This window comes from Scomber japonicus, chromosome 1, assembly GCF_027409825.1.
Source record: "Scomber japonicus isolate fScoJap1 chromosome 1, fScoJap1.pri, whole genome shotgun sequence".
Lineage (NCBI taxonomy): Eukaryota > Metazoa > Chordata > Actinopteri > Scombriformes > Scombridae > Scomber > Scomber japonicus.
In genome coordinates, this window is record NC_070578.1 from 20,122,539 (window position 1) to 20,133,332 (window position 10,794).

The following is a 10,794-nucleotide window of genomic DNA, read 5'->3' on the forward strand; positions in this document are numbered from 1 at the left end:
TTGACCGGGTCATCATTCTGAGACACTTCGGTGTGCCTGTTGCCCTTTCACATATTTTCACATATCTGCTTTACTAAATGCTCATAATTGATGCATCTGTCTGTCAGCTAGAAGCACATGATTGGGCTAAAACGGTCCTGCGAAATGAGGAGGCGGGGGCAGGGTGAGGTACATGAAGCAGAGTCTCACAGACCCCTTATAGGCTATCTAATGATTTGGGGTCCCAGGGTCCCAGGCTTCATGGCTGTGTGGTCCTGAGCAGACACAGCAGGCTCAGTGAAAGGCAGCCCCCCTCTGGGACAGAAACAACATTCATTCTCTGGATCAAATAGCAGCATAACACTCTACTCCACATCAGATCTTGCTACGGCACAAAAGAACTGTTGTGTCACTCAATATTTAACACACACAAGCATTTAGACAACTTACAAGGTCAGTGTCACCATAATGTAGAGACACCTTCATCTAGTGAAGGATTTTCATCCAATATATTTAAAATGTAACTGCAATCAGTAATTTCAATTTTAGATTTCTCGTATTAAGAAGGACATAATTATAGAATTAATTTGTTAATTGCTGGGTTTTCTCGTGTGTAAGTTTTTCCTTCATCTATATATAGAAACAGTAATGGGATACAATCCTGAGGAATCCAGAGATGGAATAAAAGCCAAGGAGATCTGAGTGATTGCTTCTATAAAACGTCTCCCAGGCCTTGTAGAGCTGTAAAGGACAAAGAGAGATAGTCGGACAGGCCTGTTCTCAGGCTGCAAACAGGCGTCTGGCTGCCTTCAATGCTGCTCTGTCTCTCCCACTTTTTCTCTGGTTCCCTTGTCTCTCTCCTTTACTCACTTTCTCTTTCTGTCTCTGTCTGTCTCTCCTCTTTTGTGCTTTCTTTCTCTTCCTATAATCTCTCTTTTAGGGTTTCTTCTTTGTGTTTCTTTTGGTCTCTCCTTGTAGAGAGCATCCAGCGTTGGTCTGACAGGGCTATTTAAGGGTATATCTGTGTGTGTGTGTGTGTGTGTGTGTGTGTGTGTGTGTGTGTGTGTGTGTGTATTGGCAGAAGTCTGAGGGAAACAGTAACCAGAGAGTGTCCCTGAAGTGTCGGATGGGGTCAGAGAGAATCGGGGTTCTTCTGTGACCCATCACGGAGCAGAGCAGTCGGCAGGGAGTTCTTATCACACAGCACTGTCATTCACAAATCAACTCCCCTACACAGACACACGCACGCACGCACGTGCACACGCACACACACACACGCACACACACACACACACACACACACACATATGCAAAGCCATAATGGACTGAATTTTTCTGTGAGCAGCTGCTGGCACCACATATGTTATGTGCTCTAACAAAAGCTCCACTAACAAACTTTATTTGTTATTTGTCTAGTTTCTTCACAAAAAAGACACAAACACACACATAAGCATGTGTGGGTGAAAACATACATAATTACACAATCATGCGCACAAATTGACGTCACAATCAGAAAAATATGGGGTGTCAAAATGTCATTACAGAAAGGTTGAAAGTGAGTAAAATGTGTGGTATGTCACTTCAATATTAAGGTAAACAGATCCAATGTCAGTTCCCAAGTCTGACATTTTCCTCACATGCAAAGGCTATTGAGAGGAAGATAAATTATAAATCACAGCCATTAAATTTAAATTTACCAAAATTCCTTTGCACTCATTACGTGCAGAGAGAGGATTAGTGCTTGTGTGGGTGAGTATTCAAGTAGTTTAATTCTAGCCTTCTGTTTGTGTTGTGTGTCTTAGAGTCTTGTGTGTGTGTGCAGGCAATTGGGGGAGCAACACAGTATGAGGAGAGTTCATGTTAGTCATCTCTCAGAGAGGTCTCAAATGTCTGTTTTCCTGACGTGTGATCCATAAATATTTGAAGTGGAAAGGGCTGCGCTGCGTTGTAGGACAAATCTAATTAACCCAGTACTTCCTATGGGTTCCTCCGTCTGCGAGGCTGCATGGATGTCTCTTACATTGCCAATTCACCTCCCTAAAAGGGTCTGACTCCTCATTTAAGCCACTCAAACCTTGATACATCAATCAGTCACTTAAATTAAAGGTCTGATTTTGGCAGATTATTTGCTGGAGATGTTGAGGAAGAATTATTGAGAAAAAAAATGCTGATTTCTTCTTTTAATGTTCTTGCTTTTAGGAGTGTGTTTTCATTCATAACAAATTTTGAAGTTGGCTTTAAAAGTTTTTTCAGCTTTACTTTCTAATTTAGGAATTTGCTCAGACTAACACAGACTGTTAATATAAATATATAATTATTAAATTGCAGGGAAAACAACATGCTGCATTTAGACACAGCTGCCTAAAAGATCATAGCCAGTATTTATAGTGTTTTCAATGTGGTGAGACAGAAAAGAAAGAAAGACACAACCATAGGACAAGAGACAACTTACTGCCATTCTGTCCTGTTTCTCATCAGACAATCCATATAAAGATAAAATTACAACTCCGCGCATTGTCTATTGCTGCAGCCCAGTCTGTGTATTCAGTACACAACTACAGTAGCCTATGATTGGTCCATTATACATCTCTTCCCTTGCTGCTCTCAATCTGGCCCAGGCAGGAATCACAGTGCCTCCAAAATACCAAAGTGCTGCTGATTCCAAGATAGTCTTCCATCCTTTTAGTCAGATCAGACATGAGGTTTTTTCTGCTCAAAACCAGCACTGGAATGCCCAATTGCAAAGATGGCTTGAGTGAGGATGTAGGGAATGAAAAGCCGTGCATGGATTTCATTCCTGAGGCCTGGGGTTGCTGATTTCATTAGAGTGCACCACACTATTAGAGCCGCCTCAGTTTGCTTTGCACTCACTCCGAGCCTCACATTTCCATAATGCAGCGGAGGATTCAGTTTCACACAAGAGGTCCTCGCTCAAACCATTTCCGCCGTAAACCACTTGCTTAAGTTATTATACTTTTTCACAATAAATACAAAGGGAAATGCGGCCAGTGTCTTGTTAAAGGAGGTTAGTTTTAAGCCATGTCAATCCACATGGTGTTCCAGTTGGTATAGTGTCATGTGTCGACAGAAATGTGTTGTGTCGAAAGAAAAGCACTGATACTGTCTTTTTTCAGTACATGTCCCACTATTTTTATTTGCTAGTGCTTTTTGGCAGCTGTATGAGTTGAAATAAGGTGAATGAAGGTGCTGTGTACCCTCAACTATAACAGGTATGTCCATAACTCCATAAAAGATCACCAAATGTGCTAGGAGGAATATAGCCTCATAGACAACCAATGAGCTGTTTGGGTCTGCACTCTCAGAGCTGCCAGCAGTTATTAAACACACAGATGTAAGGCTAACGCCTGCTCCAGATGTTCCAGCACAAGCAGCAACAGGGAATTGGATGAGACCTTGAATTAAAAAGCATCACACACTGAGCATATAGTGCACTTCCTCTGTGCCCCTTAGAAGTGCTATTCCATTTCACTGCATACCACCAACAGTGCACCACTGAGGCAGGATAATGAGAAGGACCAATTAGGAGCTGTTGGATGGGATAAGAAGTTTTAGAACAATACTGCCTTTATTAGGATATCTTGGTAGCATTAGCACAGCCAGTGTGTGTGTGTGTGTGTGCGTGTGCGTGCAGCGCACACGTGTGTGCATGCGTGTGTTCATGCTGGTCCTCACTGAAGCTGTCTTTGGAATACAGTCGTCATAGAAATCTTTTCAGTTTTACTATTCATTACACAACATAGTTAGGGGTAAATCAGATTTAAATCAAAGCCAGTCAGTTTTTTTTTACCATCATAATATTTATCTGGATGTATGAAACTGGAGGGTTAGGGTCACTTTGTTCAGAGTTGTGTGTGTTCACATGCTAACCAAAAGGGCTGGGCTCCCATGCAGTGGTGGAAAGTAACTTGGAACATTTACTCAAGTACTGCACTTAAAAGTACAATTTTAAGGTGATTAAGTTTATAATACTATGGAAAATAATGCACTATTTACTCCACTACATTCAAACGTATAGGTACTGGTTACTTTGCAGACTGACTTTTCACATACTAAACATATTATCAGTGTATAGTGTACCAGCACTATATAATGTAGTCAAAATTAGCTCAAACTGCATGATGGGATATGTCCTCACAGGAGGACTCTAGTCAGAGACCTTCAAGGTCGATGTTGGAGTGAAGCAAGGCTCTGTCCTGGCACCGGTCTTGTTCAGTTTCCTCCTCCATAGCCATAGCCCACCATTTCCACCATGCCCTGGGATATAGACAAGGAGGTTATCTGGAGTACCACCTTGACAGAAGACTATTCAGCATCCAATGACTCCAGGCCCATACAAAGACAAAGACCTCCCAAATCTGTGAGCTTCAACTTGTTATTGATTGTTAGAGACTAATCAGCAATATGTAATGTTGTTAAAATTAGCTCAAACAACATTAAAATGCTGCTTACAAATCCATGACAATCAAAAAATGTTACAACCAACACTTGGTACATAGTTTTGCTACATGAACGGAACTTTTAATTTTCATACTTTGTGTGCGTTTTTGGCAGTGATACTTGAGTGATATTTTAAACACAAGGCTTTTTAGTGGACTGTTTTTATTATGCTACATTTATTGATTTGTATGTATTCTTGCCTTTACTTAAGAAAGGTATCCAAATAACTCTTTACTGGTCTCCTGACACACACACATATTCAGTATTATATAAGTATATTTGCATGTTTTAGTGTCACTCGTGGAGATCTGCCTACATTTCTAAGTATTTACTGCACGTTACAGCTTTTTCAACATGTCTTATAACTGAGGTTCACAGAAAACATCAGAGTTTGAGCACTTTATTCTATGCACAGAAACTACCTTTTATGTTCAAAATGACCAAGACAAAGTTCAAGGCCTTTTATGCATTCTTTGAGCTGTGGTGCTAATGAAAGGATACTTCACATAACAAATGAGATATTACAAAGAGTTGTTTAGTCTCAGTGGTTGTTTAGTACAGACCACCTCAGGACCTGAATGACAGACAGAGAGATTTGGTTAGGGTGAGTGTTTTCTTATGGTCCTGTATGGTCCCTTGTGGCAGCAATCAACCTTGTCATGTAACGTAGTCTGATGGTTTGCCTTAGTATGTATTATTAATCTCATAAGTGTTTCACAGTAGGAAAAATGAACAGCACTCTTGGAGACAAAGCAAGACAACACTATCAATACCTATCACAAAGTGGCAATTTGTATTTATGATCATTTTACATCACATTTCAAATTGTAAACCGAAATAACTCACAGGTTTTTGCAAGTAAATAAACTGTATAAGTCTTGATGTCAGTGTTTTACTCTGTTGCTGTATTTGGCAAACCACAGTGACACATTTACGATTTGTGCATACATGAAAGAATCACTTGGGGGTGAACATATTCAGTTTCCCAGCTCACACAACAGGCCACAGCAAACTGATTCATCAGTTACCGCTATTAATACACCCTCAGAAGTAGAAAATAGTTCATCTTAAGTGGTGCTGTGCTTAAGGTAATTTCTCAGATAAAATAAGATGAAAACCAGCATGTATGAACCGGATGAGCTGACAAGCATCAAAGAATGCCTTTGTAGATAGTGTAATTATTTAACTAGTTGTTGAAAACCATACCCTAATGGATAAATACTGATTTGTGGAGTTACGCTGTGAAATAATAGCTCCCCTCTTCCCCCTTCTTCCTCATTTGGTCTTATCTAGGTTGTAGTACTTGGTGAGATGGTGAGACAGTGTTAGATCACTGAGGGAAATAGAGAACATACATGCCATGTTGTCAAGTTAGATAAGAGACTATTCAGTATGTGCGTCTTAGTTTAAGTGCAAGTTGGTGTATGTGTGTGTGTGCGTGTGTGTGTGTGCGTGCGTGCGTGCGTGCGTGCATGTGTGTGTGTGTGTGTGTGTGTGTGTGTGTGTGTGTGTGTGTGTGTGTGTGTGTTTGGCGTAGAAGAGTCTGGGTCTCTGATTGCTTTTGCCAGGCTTCCCACATTAAAGTGGCCTCTGCCCCAGGGAAGAGATTCCTGACTACATGGCAAAATGGAGAGGAGTGGGGAATACGGCAAGAAAAAGATATGGGAAAAGGGAGTAGAGTGGGAGGGTAAGGGCATTTAGGTGAAAAGGAGCTGCCAAAACAACTCCCAGGCTTTATCTGGCCTGCATCTAACTGTCCGACACACTTGTTCAGTTTTTCTGTCTCACAAACACACACATCAGCCTGCTTCGCCCCCACCACATGTTCCTAAGTGCGGACCGCACAGGGGGGTAGCCCCCTAACCTCCCTGCCCCCATATCCCATTCCTCTCTTCCCCCTCTCAGCTTTAATTGAGAAGACAAATGGATCTTTCAGAGCCCACTACCTCGCCACCATACATCAGTCATGACAATGTTAGCTTTATAACGGTGGGCTTGCCATGAGCCGAACCATATGTTTGGCCCGCGCCACACGCACGAGCAAACACCTCGATACCATACTAATGGCGCCCCAGTAATTGCCTGTTGTTTTATTATTAAAGGTAATTTAGGCCCTAATGGAATTCATTCAACATTGTGCATCGGCTCCACCCAGACGGCACTGTGGAGAGCCCACTCTTCCTGTGCTGGACTTCAAGAAACACTTTTATCTCCTGAAATAAAATATTATTCTACTTGATGAAACATGCCTCAGAGAACCGGATGCCATCCCCTTTTCAGGCTCACCTCTTTTCCACTATTGTCAGTTTCTCTCATCACCATCTCTGAAAATCTGAAACAGGGTTGAGATTATTGTGAGCTAAATGGACATCAACTGTACTCAATAGCAAAAAAGAGCAGCAGTCATTTTTAAAAGAAAACAACCAATTCATATTTTAGCATCCCATCTAAAGTGCTAAGAGGTTTTGATAACATGTGTGCTATGGAGCTGTATTTACTGAATGCTGCCTAATAATTACAGTTTTAAGCAAAATGATGAACTTTGTTAGTTGAAGAAGTGCTCACAGTAGAGAGCATTTTTCTTCTTACAGAAAATTCTTAATTGAGATTTCACAGAATTTCTACCTCATTAGTGTTGCCAAATTGTATGCAGCCCTATGTTTGAGTATAATCTGACTGAGTTGACATGGCACAAGCCTATTGTGTGAACATCACTATTGGACAATTTTTCAAAGGTCAGGGAAAGTTCGTTAGGGTTTGTTAGGGTTTCAAAAAATGATGAATTAATTGCAGGTGTGTGACAGGAGGTGAACACCAGTCTCAAGCATGAAAGTCCAACCTGCTACACACCCACTCACCACTTTCCTGCATTGAATCCATCATTAACATTCGAAATACAGTTAAAGGTGCTGACTATGTTATAATCCTGTGTCTCGCTAACCTGCTGCCACTCTCCCAGTGGCTCGTGTGTGTGTGATTGTGTGAGTGGAAACAGGTGTGCTGCAAAGCCGCTCCAGCTGCACCTCATCTCCGTTTATCAATCTCTCTACAAATACCTAGCTCTGCCACTACCACCCTGCCAGGTCATAGCTCTGCTTCAGTCAGTGTTACTATGCTTCTAGCAACTTCACCTGCATTTATCCAATTTTCTTGTTGTTGCTTGTTTTTCTGTGCCTAACCTGGTTTCCTGTCCCCTGCAGTTCCATCTGCTCTTCCTCAGACCCCTTCCCCCTATCTTATCTTATCTCATCTCATCAGCCCTGCTTCCCTACCCTGGATTCTTGCTCCTCCCAGCTTCTAAAGCCCCAACCCCAGCTTCCATGGTATCTGCCCAAACCCTGGCCCAACTTCTCAGTTACCAGCCCAAGTTTTACAAGTTTTTTTGGATCATATCCTTTTCTCCTTACTGTTAAGTGTCTGCATTTGTGCTCATCTGTTCCATGAACAGTATGATTCAGCTAAAGATGTGAACCCAGCAGATGTTCACCTGTACATTCTACCGAGTACTTGGGAGGCCTTTGCTGTGCCTACAGACATTCTACTCAATGAAGAGGAAGGTTTTTTTTTTTTAGGCTCCTCACTGCCATCAGGAAGATGGATCCTAAGATGGCTGTAGAGGTGACTATCTCTAAGTGGAAAGCCTCTTGCCCTGTTCCTCCCAACTCCTCCCTGGAACAGCAGTCAGGCAGCTAACCTGCAGCATAGTAGCCACCAGCTTGCATCTCAACCTGCACTCTGGTCTGCTTGCCTTCAGCCTGCACTACAACCAGCCTGCACACCAGACAATTAGGCTACGTTCACACCGCAGGCCTTAATGCTCAATTCCGATTCATTGCTCAAATCCGATTTTTTTGTTTGGCTGTTCATATTACACTTTTTAATGTGGCCTCCTGAAGTGACTCATATGCTCAGTTGATCATTAATGGCGTCACTCACAGAACGGTGTTTACTGAAGCGAACATGGCAATAGCAACAGCTGGTGAAGTTACTAGTAGTCTCATTTATGGTCTAATGTTAAAAATGGTGTGTGGCAGCAGCTGGCAAATTTGTGAGCGGGTGATGTTAAAAAGGAGGAAGATGAGAAAGAAAATGAATATTTTAATGATGTCTTTATGCGGTGCATTAGCTGTGTGTTGCTGTGTGATGCTCCAGAATAACGTCAAAGTTGCATTAAATATGACCTGACTGTTTTGATTGCGGTCGCATTCAAAGAAATTCGATATGTATCCGATTCAGTACCACATTTGAAAGTGGCCTGAATCAAATTTGGAAATGTCAGATTCAATGCGACTTGTGCTGTTCACATTGTCAGAAACAAATCAGATATGGGTCACATTTGAGCGAACAAATCTGATTCAGGTCACTTTCAACTGCGGTGTGAACGTAGCCTTAGGCTCAGGTTTGCTTCCAATGCCACTGGCACCACAGAGTCTCTGCTGCCCAGCACCCCTACTGAGGCCCGACATGTTACTGAACCATTGGGCGCCATAGTCAACACGCATCATTTTCTGTGCTGCAGCAATCTCTGGTGTCTGGGCTGTGGCAGTCACCAGTTCCTGAGCAGCTGTCTCCTGTTCCTGTGCTGCAGCAATTCATTGACTCTAAGCTGCAGTAGTCACCAGTTCACATGCTGCAGCAGTACCCTATTACTGAACTGCAGCTGTAACCTGTGCCTGTGCTGCAGAAGTATTCTATTCCTATGCTGCAGCAATCTAAGCCTGAGCCACAGCTGTCACCAATTCCAGACCTGCAGCTGCCTCTTGTCCCTGTGCTGCAGCAATTCACTGAGCTTGAGTTGCAGCAGTCCTCTGTTTCTGAGCTTCAACAGTTCCCTTTTCCTGAGCAACAGCAGTCATCAGTCCCTGAGTCGCTGTGGCTGTACTTCAGCAGCCTCCTGTTTCCTTGGTTCCACTGGCTCACCTGTCTGTCTCCAAGACCCAGGACTGTAGTCCTGCACTCCAGCCTCTGGACCAACCTTCATCTGTCCTGCCTCCTGGTTGCCTTCTTGATTATTTCCTTCGTGTCTGTCAAACAGCTTGCAAGAGAAGGTACTATGACACAGAATGGGACACTGTGGTGTCCTGTTATTGAACTGTATCTACAACTAACATGAACTTGTTTTATTTGGGTAATATCATGTTTGTAGCTGTGTGTGTGGACTGGGAGTATGGAACATTCCAAGCATAACTGAAGTAGTAGGGAAGTGGTTAGCATTAATGTTGATAAGGGGCAAATTAGAGATAGTAACATATTACTGATTGCAGTTTTAAGCCTGAGGATAATTTATTTAACCTAATCCTGTCGGTTTCAAACATGTTTTCATCAGATAGAGAGATTAGCTGAAGTAAAAAGGCAACATCTTTAGGATACAAGTTAATTAGCAGGAAACTATCATTAATGTGTAAGTTTGCTATATACTGCACTGTACATAAATACACAAATACTCAGAAATGGCAGTGCCCAGAATCTGCTCCCAATGAATGTGAGTGGGCAGAAACAGTCACTGAAGCCGGATTTATTAAAGGTTATACAGTTATGTGAATGTGATAACTCTGAATTACAGTAGAGCTATAAAGGAAAGTGATGGATGAGCAGTTCAAAATAAAGAAAAGCAGATACTCCTCACTCATGTGAGAAAATGTCACATAAGCATCCACAAACTGAGAATCTGCTATAAGATTTACTCATGTGCCATGACATACTTGAGAGTTTTTCAACCTCTGTCAGTACAAGGTCAACTCCGTATGTACTGCAGAGTGCTTATCAGCTCATCTTCTATATCTTTTCTGATTTTTTTTTCTTTAAGCTCCAGTGAGATGTTAGTTCTCTCAGACTGACAACCACTGATACATTTCTTGCCACATCATACCTTTTCCTTTACTTCTACAAAATACCTTACTTTATTCCTTTTTCTTTTCAGTGTCTTTGTTTCCCAGCATAGGAAGTCAGCATGGTACCCTGGGATCATCTGAGGCTGTGTGATCATCATTCTCTTCTTCCTGGTCCTTGCTCCCATGGTTTTTCATGCCTGGCGTACAGCATGCCTATCCCCTGACTGGACTTACTCTTATCTGTGGCCAAAACACCAAAATAACAATCTTCCCGCCCTTCATCTGCTCACTCTTACAATTCGGTCTCTTTTCCACTGTCTTACAGCTTACCCGCATGTGACACATGTCTCTGAGAAAGCATTTTCATGGGCTGGTCACCATGACCCCACACTATAATTTATCACATAATTTGGAGTGTGTTAAGAAGTGTAACCCTGGTGTTGAAGATTTTTAAAAATATTTGACTATTAAACACTATTTTTCTCTCTCTCTCTCTCTCTCTCTCTCTCTCTCTCTCTCTCTCTCT